This window comes from Sciurus carolinensis, chromosome 17, assembly GCF_902686445.1.
Source record: "Sciurus carolinensis chromosome 17, mSciCar1.2, whole genome shotgun sequence".
Taxonomy (NCBI): Eukaryota; Metazoa; Chordata; class Mammalia; order Rodentia; family Sciuridae; genus Sciurus; species Sciurus carolinensis.
In genome coordinates, this window is record NC_062229.1 from 45,820,491 (window position 1) to 45,840,926 (window position 20,436).

At 37.7% G+C, this 20,436-nt stretch overlaps 1 protein-coding gene across 2 annotated transcripts in view; it reads left to right on the forward strand.

The window, feature by feature from the left end:
- Znf385d (zinc finger protein 385D) overlaps positions 1 to 20,436 on the forward strand; it is an 880,046-nt gene that overhangs the window by 814,302 nt on the left and 45,308 nt on the right. The gene's annotated exons all lie outside the window — the stretch shown is intronic.

The window sequence follows — 20,436 nt, forward strand, 5'->3', positions numbered from 1 at the left end:
TGTCATTCAGAGATCCCATTACAGTTAATGTTAAACTTTCCATGTTCAAGTTACTGTGCAATATTCCTGTTCTCATTGGACTCTGCTAAAGAATGACACCAAAGGCATGATCCATAAAAGAGAACAAAATGATAAGTTACACTTCACCAAGATTAAAAACTTTGTGTTCAGGCATGGTAGCATACAACTATAACCCAAGTGACTTGGGAGACTGAGACAAGAGGATTGCAAATTTGAGGCTAGCCTCAACAACTTAAACCCTATCTCAAAATACATAAATAAAAAGGGCTGAGAATGTGACTAAGTAGTTAAGCCCCCTGGGTTCAATCCTCAGTATGGGGCAGTGGGGATGGGAAACAATTTTGTGGAAGTCAAACCTTATAGAAAATATTTTCAATTGATGTATCTGGCAAAGATATTGTATCTAGAATATATAAAGAACACTTAACACTCAATGATAAAAAAAAGAATGCAATTCAATTTGAAAATAGGCATAAGGCTTGAATAGACATTCTTCTGAAGAATGCACAGATGGCAAATAAGCCATGGAAAGATATTCAATACCATTAGCTACTAGGAAAATGCAAATTGAAGGCATGATAAGACATTACTACACACATGTTAGAGTGGCCAAAATAAAATAAATACTGACAATTTTAAGTACTGATGAGAACGGGGAGCAACTGGGACTTTGTATATACTGCCGGGGAAACACAACTAATACAGTTATTGAGAAAAACATTTTAGTAGTTTCTTTTAAAGATAAAAAATTTTGCCAGATAACCCAGGGATCTTACACCTAGGTATTTATCCAAGAGGAATGAAAACTATATTCACACAAAAATTTGAATACAGATATCTATAGCAGTTTTATGAACCCTTGGAAAATACTGGAAATGACCCCCAATTTTTTTATTGGTTAAATGAATTAACAAATTATCATAAATTGATAGAATGGAATGATACTCAGCATCTCAGAGGAATAAACTATTGACATATGTAACATCTCGGGTGGATTTTAAGTAAACAAAACCAGTCTCAAGAGGGCCTATCCTTTTATTATTCCATTTAGGTGGTATTTTTCAAATTATGCTGATGGAGAAGTTTGCAGAATTTAGGGTTGGAAGGAAACTATGATTATAATGGGGCAGCACGGGAGGAAGGTTTTGTGTGTGAGGTCACCGTCCATTCTTGATCATGACAGTGATTATAAAATTCGATACAAGTAATAAAACTTCATAGAAATAGAAGTATAAAGATTGCATGTTTAAAACTGGTAAAATCCAAGTCAGATTTCTATTTTATGAATACTGGACAATGTCAATTTTCTGATTTTGATGTTTCTGTAGTTATGTAGGATGTGTCATTGAAGGGGTCTAGGTGAAGGCTACATGGCAACTCCACACAGTTTTCACACCTTCCACGCGGATCTAAAATTTTTCCAAAGTAAAACGTTACCAGACAACCACCCCCAACAATCACAACAGAAACAGAAGCCGTTTCCCAATAAACGAAAGGGCACTGTGGTAGAAGGGAAGGACTGAGCCATTCTAGCAGCTGATGCCGTGGATTATTCAAAATCACACTCTTGAGACCTAATTTGAGGCCCAGGAATTGTCACGTTTTTCTTTTTTAAAGATTTCACAGACCCTTCTACTGATGATAAGATATGGGAAAATACTGACTGAAAGGAATTTAAGGGTAAATGCTTTGCCTAGAAAGGATTAGTAGCATCCTAGATATTTCTTAGGTTTCTTGGTTGTGTGGTGTTTGGAAGTATTAGAAGTCTTGCTTTTCTTGACCCAGTTTTTATTTTTTTATTATTTAGTTATTTATTGGTAGTTCTAGGACCATCAAGCCCAGAGCCTTGTGCATTGCTAGGCAAGTATTCTGCCACAGAGCAACAACCCCTCAGCAGCCTGTTCTTAAATAATCCTGGGCAAGGATGACTTAGTCAAGAATTGGCAGACTTTACCTGCAGAGGACCACATGGAAATATTTTAACCTTTGCAAGTCAAACAATCCCTGTCATAGCTACTCCCTCATTTCTGGCATTGTTGTGCCAAACTACCTAGAAAATTTATATATTATTGAATAATGGTGACTGTGTTCCAATAAAACTTCATTTAGAAAAGCAGAATGTAAGTGGATATGGCCCACAGTCCACAATTTGCTGACCCGCAGATTTCGAGAACTGACCACACACAGTACGAGTCAACCATGCAATGACCTTAGCCGGTAGGGTTTTTTAATTCTCGAAGCTAACAAACAGACTGATACTCACTCATATCAAACCAAGCTTCAGTTACTGGACTTAGTCTTGTCTTCTCACTTACAAGAAAGTTTATGAAATGGTGCAAGGCCAGAACAAAATGCACTGGGTCCGTGAAGGGTCAGGAAACAACATCATGGGAAAGAACCTGAGGGATCTGAACTGGCAAACCTCAGGGAAATATTGGCGGCAGTGTCAAATGAATATTAACAGAAGGGGTAGCATTATTTATCCTTTCATTCTCATTTATCCAACAACTTATATATGAACACCTATTGAATTCACATGCTGTTGTGACCTCCAAAGGTTTTCATGTACCAGTCAATCAAACAGTGAATGGAAGTTTCAGAAAGGCAGATTTTTGAGTCGGTAAGAAAAGCTTCTTTAAAAAAGTAAAAGCTATCTGAGAGTAGACTGGTCTACATTGTGTCAAGATGAGTTCTTAGTCTTGGGGTTGTACTATAGTCTGGAGGACAGAATAGGCTGACCTGGGGCATTTGGGAGCAGAGTGTGAATGGGGAAGGCTTTGCTGTCCACTCCATCCTCCATTGAGCTCTGTAAGAGACCATGAAAAGCAGTTCAGAACTCTGAATTGCTCAACCCTGTTTTAATATCTGTATCTATTTGCTAAGAATTGGACTTCTGTATAATGTTTTTCTGAAAAAGCTGTCCCTTGGCTGAAATATACATTTTAAAATCCTGAGATAAAGACTTTGATCAAATGCTTTGTGAAACATATCCCTTCTAAATGTGATACTATTAAAAAAAAAAGTAAGCAGAAGAAAGTGGAGCATTTTAAAATTATAGTAGATGATCAGACATTTATAAATTAGAAAGGAGACTTTATAGGAGGAACCCCAAAGTTTATATTTGACAATAGGAAAGACCATCTATTTTGGGAGTTTCTATAGTGTCTTTATATATTACACCAGTCTGTACGGTATCACCAAATAATGTACTTGTGAATCAGGTCATGTGTTACGCTTTGTAGTGCTCATTAAATTACAAAGATCCTTCTTTGTCTTGACTTTTCCTTATTGCAATGAGCTGCTGATCTGGCTTTATGTGATAAGGGTAAGGGAAAAGTTATATACAGGAACTTGTGGATAGTGATTTGACATTGAATAAGACCCAGCAACTCAACCTCCTGAGGTCCCCTTTATTCTCTGTACAAGTGAGAAGCTTACCCTTTTAAATTTTTTTTCTTTTCTCTCTATAAATATGCAGATCCACCATATTTAATCAGATTTAATGTTTCTGTATATGGCCGTTTTCATATGGGGAAATGATATTAATATATAATGTTTTTTAAAAGCAGATAGTTCTGATTTCTGGTGACTGGAGATTTTTTTTTCATTTTTTAAAAACAGACCAGAAGGAATAGTCTGTGTATCTAAATAGCAATAATTATGGTAGGTTCTGCTTGCATTAATACTGTCTGAGAACATTTTGAAGCATTTGTCATAGCTAATGCATTTCTGTCAAATCAAGTAATATTAGAGAGGGGCTTTTGTAATGAATATTAATGTAAGAGACAGCTGTAAGTGAAGCGAATTATAGAGGCAGGTAAATGTAGAATTAGTGGCAATTGCGAAGTAGCCTTTCATTACAAATTAAGTTCTTCTTATGATATTAATAAAAATTTAAGACTTCTCAGTAGTCATCAGGAGCCTGCTGAACACTGATAGGACTTTGGAAGTACTTTTCTTGTACTCTAATTCCAAATCAAGAGCCTTAAATAATTTTGTCATACAAAGGAATATTTGCATGTCTTATTTTTTTACTCTTACCCTTAAATAAATTTTCTTTTAAAGAAATCTCTTTAGTGGAGTTAATTTATTTTAAGTCCAAGGATAGTTCCAGATGCATATGTTTAGAGAATAAATTAAGTAAATAGAGCACTTTGTGTTCATTGAAGCTAGATGCTGTATAAATAAGAGATCATTAACACATCATTACATGTGTTAATTACACATGCTAAATTATGGATCAGATATGAGAAGAAATTTTTCCACAAAAGTTACAGAAAGTCAAGATAATTTCTCAAGTGGTATCCTAGATGAAATTATACAGAGAAAAATGCATTTCCTGCCTGAACACTGAATGAAATTAAGCTATACCTCTAAAATCTTCTAAAGCTGTCAATACAGAAAACCAGTTAACATAGAAAAATATTAATTTGTGTTTTGATCTGAAATGGTTAATAATTTCATTTAAATGTTTCTACTCAATAATTACAAGAACTTTACAGTTGTTATTTTTTCCTGATGTATTTCCCTGTCATTATTGCTATTTTAATTATACATAAAACAAATTCATTATGCACGTTTTAAAAGATTTATATGACCTAAATTTTTTAAAACACTCTGTATTCCCTTTTCCTCAAAAATTTCTTGCTACTAAATTTGGATAAAAATAAAGAGAAAAAAATGAATCTTCTCCCTTTGCCCCCACCCCCTTTCCTCAGTCTATTTTCTGTGTTATCTGGGACCAGTGTTTCTATATTGAAGATCACTGTACACTTAAATAACAGGACTGCCCTTTCTGTCTTTCAGAGGCAACAGCCAGTACTAGGTAATATTCCTTCATATATTTGATTCTCTCTGTATCCGACAGTTCAGGTGAAATTCTGTTGTAGTAATCCCAATCTCACTCTTACAGAAAGGTTTGTTCTTTGCTGTCGCTCTGCCAACTATGTTTTTTTCTTTCTGAATAATCAGTGGAGCAGGTGTATTGAGGCATTGTTTGCCTTAAGCTCAGGAAAGAGAAAGAAATGTGTTTTAGTCAGCCTTTTTGCTGCTGTGACTAAAGGACGCAACCAGAACAATTGTAGGGGAGGAAAAGTTTATTTGGGGGCTCACAGTTTCAGAGGTCTCAGTCCACAGACAGCTGGCTCCATTCCTCAGGGCTCAAGGTGAGGCTGAACATCATGGCAAAAGACAGTGGTAGAGAGAAGCAGCTCACATGATGATCAGAAGGCAGAATGACTCCCCTCTCCAGATACAAAATATATACCCAAAAGCCATGCCCCCAATGCCCATCTCCTCCAGCTACACCCTACCAGCCTTCAGTTACCACTCAATTCATCCCATCAGGGTATTAATTGCTTGGTTGAATTGTGACTCTCACAACCCAATCATTTCTCCTCTGAACCTTCTTACATTGCCTCATATGTGAGATTTTGAAGGCTATCTCACATCCAAAACATAATATTCCGCCCCTGGCCCCCAAAAACTCACAACCATCTCACAATGCAAAGTATATTTTGTCCCTTTCCAAGAGTCGCCACAGTCTCAAAAATTCCAAGATTACCTAAAAGTTCAAGTCCAAAGTCTCCTCTGAGACTTGGGGCAAACTCGTATTGTGAGCTCCTGTAAAAATCAAAAGCTGTTTACAAGTATCCAATATATAAAGGTACAGAGTAAACATTTCCATTAACAAAAATAGGGACACAGAAAGAAGGGATAGAACCAAAGTAAGACTGAAATCCAGCTGGACAAACAAGTCCTATAGTTCTGTGTCTAGCATCTGGAGCTCATGCCATCATGATGTTCTCTCCAAAGGGCTTGTGTGGATCTGCTCCTGTGGCTTTGTAGGAGCAGCCCAAGTGGCCTTTCTGTTGGCTTGTCTCTGCTTGATTCCTGCAACTTTCCTAGGACAGTGTCCCACAAGGCCATCATTTTTTAATCTAGGGGATTTCCACTGTAGCTTCAGCTTCCTCCTCACATCTCCATGCTTTGCCATCTCAGGGACTGCCCAGAAGGACTTCCACCCTGTTGCACCTTGGCTGGCCTCCCAGGTCTTCCTTTGAAATCTTGGTGGAAGCCTCCATGAATCCCTAATTCCAGCATCCTGCATTCCTGCAGAACCAGCACTATAAGGTTGGCGCCAAGTCTGCCACCGTCTTGAGCAGTAGCCAAGCCTCCAAGGACCCTGACTGCATTAGTCTCCAAGTGCCTGGGTGGCTGAACACTTTGAAAAAACTTCCTAGACTTACTTGTGCAAAAAGGGTTCCCCACTGGTCTCTTCTCAAGAGAATTTTCACTTTTACTTCCTTGAGCTGGCTCCTGAGATGCCCTCAAGCCATCTGTTTTATTGTCTCTTGGCAAAGTCTTTAGCATTTCTTTAGTGGTGGTAATGTCTCACAACTGCTACTTCCTTAGCCCCAGTATTCCTCCTGTTTTTCAAGTCCAAGTTTTTCAAATCTTTTTGCTCTGCTTTCTGTTCCTGAATATCTCAATAAATTTGGCTAAAAGCCACCAGCAATATCCATGCCACTGCCTGAATACTACGCTGCCTAGACATTTCTTCTGCCAGATTAAGAAGTCTGTTACTTTTTAAAATCGGCTTCACGGAAAGTCTCAGGACGGGGCAACATGCAGATAACTTCTCAGCCAGAACATAACATTAATGGCCTCTACCTCAAATTCCAATAGCATTCTCCCTTTCCTCTAAAGCCTCTTGAGACCTGTCACTTTCCATAGTCCTATTGGTATTCTGGTCTTCTGAGCTCCCACCAGAATTGACCATTAAGCTTTGCTTACAAAAGTCTGAAGCAATGCTACACATCCCAAAATTGCTCCCACCATTCCGAAAAGCTCCTAAAATCTTCTGAACAATATGGTCAGGTTAGTCAAAGTAACAACCCCACTCTCCATAACAATTTCTGTTTTAATTGGCTATTTTGCTGCTGTGACTAAAAGGATCCACTCAGAACAACTGTAGGGATGAAAAGTTTATTTGAAGGCTCACAGTTTCAGAAGTCTCAATCCATAGAAGTCCAGCACCATTCCTTGAGGTTCTAGGTAAGGCTGAGCATCATGGCAGAAGATTGTAGCAGAGGGAAGCAGCTCACATGATGTTCAGGAAGCAAAAAGAGAGATCCCCACTTGCCAGATACAAATATATACCCCAAAGCTATGACCCTAATGCCCCACTTCCTCCAGTCACACACCACCTGCCTTCAGTTACCTCTCAGTCAATCCCATTAGGGTATCAATTCATGGATTGGATTAAGACTCTCACAACCCAATCATTTCTTCTCTGAATCTTCCACCATTTTCTCACATGTGAGCTTTTATGGGGAACATCTCACATCCAAACCATAACATGGAGGACCCAGTTTATCTGTTAAAATCTCCTCCTGCCAGGAGGTAGCAGGGGTCATTGTGTTTTAAATGGCCCCCATGGGTGGCATGGCGAGGCCTCATGTCAGTGAGGTGCAGGCACTTAATATTCTGTAGTTGAGAAGGGCACTGTAGAGAAAGACTAGCTATTTTGAACAGTGATACTAACATGCACACAAATATTTGTTCATATACTACACATTTTGGAATATCTAATATCCACTGAAATTTGAACTAGTGTATAGGCTGGAGTGATGCATAGCATAAGACATATTTTTTATTTTGCATTGATTGAAATTTTATGCTACTTTCGAAGAGATTCTCATTTGGGATGAAGGAGGAATAATCAATACAAGTACATTTTTAGGCACCTTCCAGAGATTCTGATCAACTCCGGAAAGAGACCTTTTCCACCCAAACTGGACCAGTAGATTTGTGCTCTTTATAACTGTAGGTAAGAGCACATGGGACAGAAAATTGGGGTGTGTGTGTGTGTGTGTGTGTGTGTTTGTGTGTTTATTGATTTGTTTACTGGTTTTGGCTTCCAGGGTTGAGGCTACATGAAAGATGAAATAATTTGAAGAAAGTATTTGCTTTGGCACAGATATTTGGAAGTCAGAGGAAAGGCAAGCCTGGTAGAAGAGACCATGAGAAAATACAAAGAGGCAGGAATGGACATTATATTGGGTGATGTGGGAGTTGGAATACCAGAGTTGGATAAGGAGGATGGAGCTCCAGTCAGCAAGGACAGTAGGTGAGGGTGGGCATGGGAAGACAAACACGACAATAGCATGTTTAGAATCCAGCAGTGACATGAAGAAGAAAGTATGTTAGGGAGATTTTTATGAAGTCACAATGACCTTGTCAGATCTGCTTTAAGGACTGAGTGAACAATTACTTGAAGAGCAGCCTTCCATCATGGTAGCATTGTTTACATCCAGCCTAAGATGATAACTGAAGTGAATGTCATAGTTCACTATGTCCACTGTTGCAGTCAAAGAGTACTTGAGGCTAGGTATGTTGTTCAGAGGCTTATTTAGCTCACACTTCGGGAGGCTGAAAATCTAAGATCAGGCATCTCCCGTCAGTTTGGCCTCCTATGAAGGCCTCTGTGGCTGAATCTCAATATGGTAGATAGCATCATGATGGGAACCTGTATGAAAGGGAGAGAGCAATCACATGGTAAGATGGAAACCAGAGAGATTTAGGGGCCAGACCAGCCCTTTTTGGTAACAACTCACTCTCAAAAGAACTAAGTCAGATCTTATGAGAGTTACATGAATTCCTCTCAAGGATGGCATCCCCCACCTAATGACAACCATCTTCAGCACATGAACCTTTAAGGTGATGCACTCAACCATCCCCAAACCATAGCAAGTGATGTAAATTTATATTTAAATCCCATATTTCAGTACAGCAGAGCTGCCACAAGCGTTATATCATAGCTTACAACTTCTCTGTCTAAACAAATTTCAGTTTTCTAGAAAAACTAACATGGCAGTTCAAAGTTGAGGAGTAAAGACAGAACCCTTCTCAAATAATCAGGGATATTTAACTGTGCTTTCTCTTAATCTGAGTGACCAGCCATAGATGAGAGAGCAACATGCTGATGTGCCTGCTGACTTGCTGAGCACGCAAAATACATAGAGATACACATGAGGTGTATCTAAAACAGGAGGTCTTTTCTTGTACAAAATATGCTAGAAATTGTTTTATATTAAACTAGAGAAGTCAAGAGAAAAAAAAATACATCTTCCTATGTGTGCCAGCAGCATCTTCTTTAAAATTCTTTAGTATCTATGAAGGTAATGTTTTTCCCTCCTTCTATTTGCTTTGCAATTGTAGGGTATGTTTCACTTGTTTTCTTGGAAGACGGAAAGAGTTAATAGACCTGATGATTTGAATGTGCATGGTGAGGACTTCAAGCAGAATGGAGCTCTTTGGCTCATAAGAAAGACTGAAGTGCCTTGAAAATTTGAATAATTTTGGAATATTGGAATTGAGAGGATCTTTCCTTGTGGCTCTTTTCAATATGAAAGAAGTCAGTTGAGATAGTGGCTTTGGATTTTAAGAAAAGAAGAACTTTTTGCTTTAGTTACTGTCAAAAAATTTGAAAATATGTCCTGAATACCTAAAGTTTTGAAAACAAAACTCAGAAGAGCCATTAAACATTTGTAAATGAAGATATATTCTTATTCTATACATGAAATGTAAACATCAAAAACTGCAGTTGACTGATCCAGATCTGAAATAGATGCCTTGAGACATTTTATTATAGAGCATGTGGATATTATAATATCAAATTATCAGTCTAATTACATTGTCTAATACAAACACCAATTCAAAAAACCAGTAGTGGCACACAGAATAAAACAAAATAACTGTGATCTCCCCTCCCTTATTTCTTGTAATATCTTTCTTTTATGTACTTAAGTATCCTAGTAACATTTTTCAGTTTGTAAACCATATGAAAAGTAAATAACATGTCAGGAATTTAGCTGCAAAACTAAACAAAATGCATTTTTTCTTATTCCCTATTTTCTATATAAACAGCTAGAAAAAGGGGTCCTCATCAATTACACCAAATATATCTTAATCATAATTAAAACAATAAACTACCTATTCAAGAAAAATGTCATGAGGAATGTAATCCTCAACATGAGGAATTTATCACTTATGTGTAATTTTGCTAGCAAAGCTAGAGCTGGCTTTCAAGCACTAAAATCATTTTGGCTTGTGAAAGGGTTTTGATTAGAAAATATTCTATACATTTTTAAAGTATCCAAAGTGGTTATTCAGTTTTATCTCTCAGAATTTAAAATAAATGAAATATATTTCTAACCTCAAAAGGAAAATGGGAGAAATTTCAGCAATGTGACTGCTTGAACTGTTAAGTGCATGGCATGAAGGAAAGGCTAATTTCTGTGTAGCCAGTGGCACTGGACCTAGAATCACCTGCAAATGATAGATTTGACCTTGGAAGAGTGATTTAACCTCCCAGAAACTATTATTATTCTCAGATAAAAAGAATGTGATCGATTCATTTGCTAAACATTTATTTCTTGGGCACCTACTCAACATCTAGAGACCTTGTTAGGTGCTAGGGAGATGGAAACTTACACATTGTCTTTGCCTCATAATCCCTGACAGGTGTATAATTCAATGCTTTGCCTCGACACTGTGACCCGAGGGAATTTCCTGCACCACTGTGAATAGAGACTTGTCACTAGGTTTTTCTGGTTAGGCCATGCCTAGTGAAAATCAATGGGAAAAGAATAGGCTGATTGAAAAGTTGGACAATTACTTGAAGCAAAATGGGTTTAGTTTAAAAAATATTCATACCAGGCACTCTCCAAGGTACTGCTGAGCAAATGGCAGACCTCACAATTTAGTTGGTGTGGCAAGCAGGTGTGTGTGTGTATATATATATATATATATATATATATATATATATATATATATATATATCTTTATGAAAAATTTTCCATTGTTTTATGATATAGCTTATGATAACCACTATTGAATAAAGGCAGAGGGTTTAATAGGAGAAAATAGGGAATACCTAAATTGGGTTGATTAACTATGGGAAATATCTCTGAAAAGTTAGCATTTATGTCAAGAACCAATGATAGGAAAAGGAACCAAATGAAGCCCAAATCATTCAAGGCGTAAAGTATGTGCAGAGATCTTAAGACAAGAAAAAAATATTGTTACACTAGAGAAACTGAAAATAAATAGATCATTCAAGGTTCAACAGTAGGGTTTAGAATCTATCTGAGTTTGTTGTTGTAGAAAGGATAAAATAATTGTAGGTTTATTTAGGAAAGTTAAAGGAAGAAAACCCTGAGAACTAAGATACAGAGTTAGACCAGCAAGGAGCCACCTTCTATTGTCAGAGAGACAGACTCCACTGAGATAACACCACAGATAGGAAAATTCCCCATATACATCAGACCCTTCTTGAAACAATTTGCCAGGATAAAAGAGAGGCGGGAATAAAAGAGACGAAAATGTCTAAATCCCTTATTCTAATCTCAAGCAATTTAACTGGTATTAACTAGACTATAGCCAGGACCCACATAGATGAACCCAGCAAATAAGAGTTTTTATCTTTCCAGCCTCTCACATGAATGCTGAGCCAGGTCACCACATTCTCCACAGAAGAGGAGAGGATAACCCCAAAGCAGGCAGTAACCAAATCATCCAGGCGTTTTGCAAACTGTGACGAGCAGATGAACTCTTAAGGCATTGGAGGGTTTTAAGTAGGAGTTATCGTTTTCATTTTTAAAAAATATTTGCTGTAATTACAATGGATGGAGTAGATCCGAAATTAGGAGTGAGATCAGGGAGACAGAGAGCAGATGATTACGCTGTTCTAGGCAAGAGGTGACGTTGGCTTGGAACACTGTGGGTATAGGATTTGTGGGTGGATTTAACATATTTTGATATTGTTCAAAGAAAGTCCTTAGACAAATGAGAGTCAGCAGAGTTTATTTGAGGAACAATGGGGGGAAAAGTCATGAATCAAGAAACTCTCAGAACCAGGAGAGGTTCAGAGAACTCCACCCAGTGATGTGGGCAGATAGTATTTAATGACAGGAAAAGAAGATGACATATAGAAACAGTTTGACTAATTGGCTGAGTGTTCACCTTATTTGGACATGATGAGGCATTTGCCTGGCAGCAGCATGATCAGAGCAGCTGGAAACCTGTGATTGGCTGAAAGTTGGCTGCTATGATTGGCTGAGGTTCAGCAAGCATTACAAAAAAATACTCTTAAATTAAGTGGCAGATGCTACACTGAGGCCGACTTGGGTTACATTTACTTTAATAATATAGAAATGAGATCTTGTGCGTGATTTGGGGATGAAGTTCAGGGACAAGTTATTGATTGCTCTTGAATGATCTTTTAATGGTAGCTCCATTTAAGACTGAGAGCCTTATTTTCAAAACTGAAGCTAATCATGTTCTCTTTCCACTGTTTGCTACTGTTCTCTTAGGTCCCCACGCATAGTCATTGGGTGCAGTTCTGTTTCCTTCTCTTAGTTTTAAATCCTTTAAGAAGAGGGGGTTTCTTATCATGCTTTTAATTTTTTTTTTTTTTGGTATCACTTTTTGGTGTAACACCTTTCTTAAAGTCAGTGAATGTTGAGAGAGAATTAAATGTTCCTTCCATCTTCACCCTTTCAACCTTTGACAACATTTTATTATAAACATAAAAAAAATATTAACTGAGGATGTAACTCAGCAGTAGAGTACTTGCCTATTTTATGTGAGGTCCTGGGTTCAGTCCCCGGCAAAAGAAGCAAGGAAGAAAGGGGGTAGGTGGGGGTAATATCTCTTTAAAAGTTTTTGCAAAGAGTTGAGTATCACATTTCTTTGTAAAGTATAACATGAGATAAAAGTTTTAGTTCCCAGGTCACTGTGTTGAACATATTTCAGGATAACAATATTACTAATGGGCCCTCAGAAAAACACAAAATTTCTCCCTAATTTAAGCAAAGTAATTTAGCAAACTTAGCATTTTGTTTATTTTTCCAAACCCATGTATGTAATGAAATGGGGAAAAGTAATTATCATGTTTCCCCTCCAGTGGTGGTGGTGTGGATAACCAGGAAACAATAATTGATTTTCTTTGTCTTCTTGAGGTTTTCCATGCTCTAAGATATTCAGAAAGACCCTGTAAATATACTCAGAAAGAAATCATTTTTCTAATTGTATCAAAACTAAAGAGTCTTAAGGGAAATGTTACCTTACCTACCACAGGCTATTTTGAATATGACAAAACTGATGATAATAAAAATATTGTGATGTTTTAACTTGAGAGGTGAGAACTATTTCTCTGTACTCTATCCTCTGGGAGATTTTGATCATTTGAAGATTTCATATAATAGATTAATTAGCATTTCTAGCATAAATATACCATACTGACATTACGCTTGAAGGGAAATGAGTTGTTTATTTGCTTGGAGTTCTTTAGTGAGAATACCAGTGGTGCCTTAGGGGTTATATATAAGCAGAACCACTGCAGTATTAGCAGACTATGACTTTGAGGTTTGTTCATGGAAATAATGTCCATGCATGAGTAGATTCAACTAAGAAATGATTAAATTTCTTTTTTAAAAAACTGATATATGAATGCAGAGAGAGGGAACGTTGGGGAGAATGAATGAATATACTACAATGAAATGAACCCTTAACTCAGAACTCCAGAAATTCAGAGGTAACCCTGGCATGATGGGAGGTGTGTGTGAGGGGGATAAACCATTTATATTTTATGAACCCCTATTTTTCCACATTTAAATGGAGAAATCTAGAACATGAGACCTACCATCTGTCTCTAAAATACAATGATTATATGAACAGTCATTGGCCTTTATTGTTCTTAAGTCACAATTAGATATAGATTAGATATAGATTAGTGCTTCTTTAGTCTTCTGTCAGACTCTAGTCACCCTATTGGGTTGAAATGAATTGCCAACCTTCACAAAGTGTGTCCCACATTTATAACAACATATCATTTGTGCCTAAGGGTGGCTGAAGTTTGAGAATGATCATGCAAACCCAGCTGCACCACTAACAGGACTTTGCATCTGTCTTGTGTTGCTTTCCCCTCCACATTCAACCCTAGAGGGCACTTGTGTCTGAAGGAACAGTTTCACACTGTGAATCTGGCTTATTTAGGATCTGTGATAGGATAATCAGGAGCACACACTAACTGAATGCTAGGAAAATGACTTGTTTTTGCTTTCCCTGAAAAATTAAAGACATAAACCATTTTAGATATACACCTTACTTATTTTGACCTTTCCTTTATATATTTCTGTCACCAATTTATTTTGAATGATGGCTTTTGCTACTAATTCTATGAAACAATGTTTCAAAGTTACAGAAAGCTTTATTTGTAAGTTTATCCTGTGTTTTCTCATTTTTTACTCTGACAGTTTTATAGAAATTTGGGGACAATGTCGGCAGAATACAGAATACACCCACCCCATCACATTTTAGAACAATAGTAGAGAATCTGGATCGAAAACTCTAAAACTTGGCAGCTGCCTACTCCCCCGAAGATACCTAGAGGCTTACTTAGGATCTAGTTCATTTTTAATATGGAGGATGTTCATAATATGCTCTTAATTCTTTAGCCCTTTCAGCACGTTTGTTGAAGAGTTGGTCTGCAAAGCATTGTCCTAGACAAAGCAAAAAATAAAAAGATAAATGTGTGATGCATTCTCTTACCATAATTATACAATGAAGTTGTACTTTCAAAGGGGAAAAAAAGTGCTATAAGTGCCTAATATGATGAAAAGCAGTTATACTTAGCTGATATGACTTCCATTTTATCAAACTTTTATATTCAACACATCCCATTAGCAGCTGTTTTCTTAGTCCTCTTACCCATCAATTCCTTCTTAATGCACCTGTTTTGTGCAATAGTTTGAAAGCAATGAGCGATAACTTTAGATCTCCATTATTAAACTTCTAGACCACAAAACAGTTATTGACATATTTTTCTTCTTAGGTCTCCTTTTGATGGTTGTTTAAATTCTTTTTGCAATAATTTTTTTCATGAGTTTTAAGTGGCTGTGCCTATGCCCAATTACTTGTTATACTAAAGTAAGGAAGAGAATATTTAAAACTTTTCTAAAGTAATTCAACTGCCATCTATCTGGGTAGTCATTAGAAAGAGAGAAAGGAAATTGAGCAGCAATGGAACAACTTATAATCATGAAAAACTAACTAAAACTTTTCCCAGAATGTAAATGCAATTCTGTTCTTTCCTCTGATACATGTTGAGTGTGTATCTATTGTTATATTTGGAAAACAGTCCACTTGTTTTGATATGCAGTACACTTCTTAACTTCCCTTCAAAAAAAAAAAAAGCAGCTGTTTAAAAAGAAGGACTAATACAAAGTGCTTTTGTTTTTCCCCTAAAGAAAAGACAGCATGTACTCCAGTGTGTGCAAGGAAACATGAGAGCTTCCTGAGATGAACTTCAACTTAGGGCAGGTTATGGGAGGGCTCACAGCAGCGTTTATCTTGGTGAGATCCCAGGACTACCATGATTATTTCCCAGGTTCATAAAAGAAAAGTCTCCTCCCATTTTCCATGGACAGCCTAAATTTGTAGGAAGGAAAAAATACCAGTGACTGTACTATTTTAGGGATTGTACTGTTTTTATATAATTTATATACAAAAAGTACACAAATTTTAAATGGATAGTTCAGTGGGTTTAGACAGATATGTCCACCAGTGTATCAGTCACCCTAGTCAAGATAGAGGACCTTTTGAAAGTCCTAGAAAGTTCACTCTTGCCCCAGTCCCATCAACCCCCTCCCTACCCAGAGGCAATCACCGACCTGCACTGTCACAGTAGCTTCTTTTAGCTTTTCTAGAATGTAATACACATGCAGTCAAACTTTTGTATTCTTTCATGCCTGACATCTTGTGCTCAACATAGGATTTTTAAGATTCATCAGTACTGTTTTTTTTTTTGCATCAGTTTTTCTTTTTAGTGCTGAGTCATGGTTCTTCTTATAAATATAACACAGTCTACCCATTTACTGACGATGGACAGTTGAGTTTGCCTCCTGTTGCGCAAATTAAATTTTAGCCCCTCTAGTGTGTAGGGTTTCATATTGTGGTTAGTGTTCCCCTTGTGCTGACAAAGAAACTGTGGTTCAGAAGTGTCATTTTATTCAGTTCCCCATGACACAAGTGGCAGAGCCAGAATTTTGAATGTGCTCTAAACTACAATCCATAGCATTATGTTTTAGTTAAGTTTGCGTCACTGTGACCAAAATACCTGAGAAGAACAACTTAAAGGAGGATAAGTTTATTTGGGGCTTACAGTCCATACATAGATGGCCTACTCCATTGCTCTGGGCCTAAGTTGAGGCAGAATATCATGGTGGAAAGCCGCTCCCTTCATGGAAGTAAGGAAGCAGACGGAGGGAGATGGGAAGAGGCCACAGGGAAGAACACCCCTTGCAGGGCACATCCTCAATGATCCACTTTCTTTAGCTGTGCCCCACCTGCTGACAGTTACCTTCCAGTCCATCAGCCAGGGTGGACAGATTTGGTTACAGCTCTCATAATCTAATCATTTCACCTCTGAATATTCCTGCATTAACAGGCTGTTGGGGGGCACCTATGACCAAACTAAAATACCTTACAAGTAGAATTTCTGAGTCCTGAATAATGTGGTATCTGGATTACCCTCAAATGATCACTGAGAGGAAGTATAGATTTGCTGGGACAGAATCAAGATATTACCAGAGAAACAGCCCCCGCAAAAGATACCACTGTCACCTAGTAGCTTAAGACCAGGATGAAGCACAGTGTTACCAGTGAACTAAAATTAGCATGTTTGTTACCTTCAACCTTTCTCCTATTGCCGGGTTAGACTAAAAGGGAGTTGCTTAATTTTGGCAAAAATACCACAAATTATTTTTGTAAATGATGTTCCCCCAAAAGTATTAAATGTGCACACACTGGTAATAACATCTCAGAGAAACTATCTTACTTTGCCTTCCAATTTATTTGCATTTAGAATCAGAATACAATATTGGCAACAAAATATTTAATACTGATGAAATTTTATAAGTCCTTAATAATAGCAGCAATTACAGCAAAAAAAAAAAAAAAGGAATATTCTTGGCTTTCACTGTTTGAAAAAGTTCAGTCAAGAGGAACATAAATTCAAGCAACAGAAAAATATACTGTGTTCAAGTTTTGACACACAGTTTTACTGAGTTAAGCTTCCTTCTTAATTTTACTTCCATATGTTCTTATATAAGCACACTGATGCAGGGACATTAATGAAATAATCTACCTACACCATTAGTGTTTGGCCAGTGGCCCAAGAACCTTGTTCAAGGGAGTTGATGAGAAATCCTGATCATTGGTAAGTGTCATGGTGTAGTGGAAAGAACATAAACCAAGGATTGAGAAGATTTGGAGTCAGTTCCAGAGCCTGCCTGCTTCTCTCCTTCTCAGTGTTCTGAGTCACCCTGTGCACCCTCATTTATTCAGGGGTGCTACAGTATAGATGCTTTCCTCCGCTCCCAGTGTTCTGAGTGTGCTGTACCCATCCATCACTGCCTGTAGGTTGTGGAGACCTAAGGCAAGGAGAGGGAGGGTTGGGCAGTCAAGTGATGACTTGGAGTTATAGGAGTTGGGAACCAGCTTTTCACTTGTTTAACAAACCTTTTGTGCTTAATAAATGCTTTGACCAGGAATCATAAATAGAAATCATGGAGGACCAGACAAATATGTTTCCATTTCTTATGGAGCATTCAAGCTAATGAGGCATGCAACTAAGTAGGCAGGAAACTGAGATACAGAGTAAAGTCAGGCATAGTGGCTCATGCCTCTAATCCCACCAAATTGTGGGGCTGAGGCTGGAGGTTGGTAAGTGTAAAGCCAGCCTCAACAACTTAGCAAGGCCCTGTCTCAGAATTAAAAAAAAAAAAAAAAAAACAACATTTAAAGAACTAGAGATGTAACTCAGTAGTGAAGCACCCCTGGGTTCAAGCCCTAGTACCAAAAATGAAAATAAAATGAGGAAGGGGATGGGAGAGAGAGACAGAGAGAGAGCCAACCCCCACATGCACGAGTAGGGGAAACAAACAGATTTTAAATGTCATCACTGTGGTGAGAGACATAGAAGATTTAGTAAAAGAATGCAGAAGGAAGACCAACTCATTTCAGGCAATACTTGAATGCATCTTTGAAAAATAACTCTCAACTGAGAGATAAATAGGTAGGTGTTAACCAACTGATACGAAGGAATGACCTTAAAGGCAAGGGTGCCATAATGACTTGGCAAGAAAGATGCTGAAGGAAAATGAAAGGTCAATATGACAAGAGCAAAGTGGTTATATGGAGAAGGGGGAAAGGTGAAAGATGGATCCAGAAAGTTAAGCAGGGACCAGACCCTGGAGGGCCTTATAAACCACATTAAGGTCAATGGATTTCACTTCCCAAAATGTTGTTCATATTACAAGGTACAGATTGCTAGTGCATTTGCACATTAGAATGGTTAATATAAAGGAGGATGTGACAACATCATTTACAGGGCAGTTTCACTGAGCCCAGTGAGAAGTACTGAACTCTGAACTCTGAACTCTGCCATTAGAAATGAAGATGGAAACCCAACTTGGTAAGACTCTTGCAAATCCTGATGGAGATGCCTGGCACCATCTTAGGCAGAAGACCATCTTTCTTGGTGTTCACAGCAGTCTCTGTAGCCTGAAGTGTGAGGGGGAATAAGTGTTACGTAGCCTGAGAGAATGGATCAGCCTGCAGGCAGTGCATCCGGTTATGTGCCAAATCCTAACAGCCAGTGCCTGGCTTATGTCTACTGTGCAATGAATCACAAACATAAAATGGGCGATAAAGAAACAAATTATATAAATGTTGTAAAATTCACACAGGTGGATTTTTCACAGTAAAGCAAAGAATCAAGGTCAGGAAAGAAAATAAGACACTCTGCGATTTGCACAGATGCAAGACAAGAATGCCAAGGAAAATGAATAACTATAATACGTTCTTGGAGGAATTGTTTAAAATCTTAGGCATATGCCTTAGTGATAATTGACAGTTTGGCTTGTGATTCATTCATTCTTTTAGGGCTTTTCCTGGACTTTAAAATGTTTTGTCTTGTGTTCTCCACTCTTGTCAGGTGATGAGAGGCTTTGGTCATCATCAAAAGGGGTTGGTGAGTCAAAGGGGGCAGCAGGGAAAGACTTGTGGATGTTTGGATAGAAAAAGAAAAGCCCTCTAGATCTAAGCATGCACAAAACATTTCAATATGTTATGCTCCTCTCCCAGAAAAGAGAAAGCACTTCAAATCACTAATATTTCTTTATGTTTTATGAGACAAAAATATTCAGTGAACAACCCTTAAAAATTAGACACTTTACAGTGTTTTGCCTTAGACACTTTACAGAACACATAATAATACATAGTCTAAAAACCAAACAATTTGAAAAGACTAGATATAAGTGTGATTGCCTACAAGGAAATAAAAGGTAGGTTTCAGGTGGCCAAGGGGCTAGTGAAAACTTACCTGCAAAAAGTATTTAATAGACAAGTTTCCATATAGAGATCAATGGCTCTGGTAATCTGTTAAGCATAAGATGCAGATTACTCAGCTGTAAAATCTTCTTGTGAAGATGACTAAGTATTTAATGAGGAAGAAATTTATAGCTTCTTATTTTGTAGCAGTCTTTGGCTAGTCAAAGGGTCACATGACGGCCTCATAAACTTGCTTGGATCCCTCTGCCTGCATCCCCACCGAGAAGTCAGAGTAGGCCGTGTAAGGTGTGGTAAGCAAGGGTCCTGTCTCTTTCACGTGTGTTCTAATTCCGTGAACGTTTTAATATGCTACACATCTGCTGTGATCTTTTTTCTCTTATTCAGAAATTATTGTAGGAGTGGTGTTCATGAATTGTGAGTGAGGGAGGGAGGGGGAGAGAAAGAGTAAGAGTATGTGTGTGTGTGTGTGTGTGTGTGTGTATTCCAGCAGCTGTAAATAATTGTGTATGTGAGTCTGTGTTTTTTCACAAAAAGATTTTTGGAGACTGAGTTGAAAACATGGCATAAACATATTAACTTTGGATAGCAGCTTCTAACAGCTGTGGTTTAAAAACTGCAATTCTAGAGCCTACTCTGTTTGGAAAGGGGTTGACTGTGTTGTTTCTGAAGCTAATATAATGTTCCAGACAGAGAAAGTTGCAGCTATTTGAGTGTTTGAGATCTTCTGTGTGTGTGTGTGTGTGTGTGTGTGTGTGTGTTGTGTGTGTGTGTCTATGAGAGGGAAGGAGACAGAACGATGGGGAGACAGCATAGGAACATATTTCTGGTTTTATTTTTAATATAAAAGTACGTGTATTGTCCGTAAGATTTTTATTTGCTTCAGGTAAGTAGACTCATTCTCAGATAACCATTTAAAAGAAGGCTTTTCCCTTTCCTTTTGAGAATATAAGATTATGTAGTTTACCCAAAAAAAGTGTGTGTGTGATGTGTTCCTCT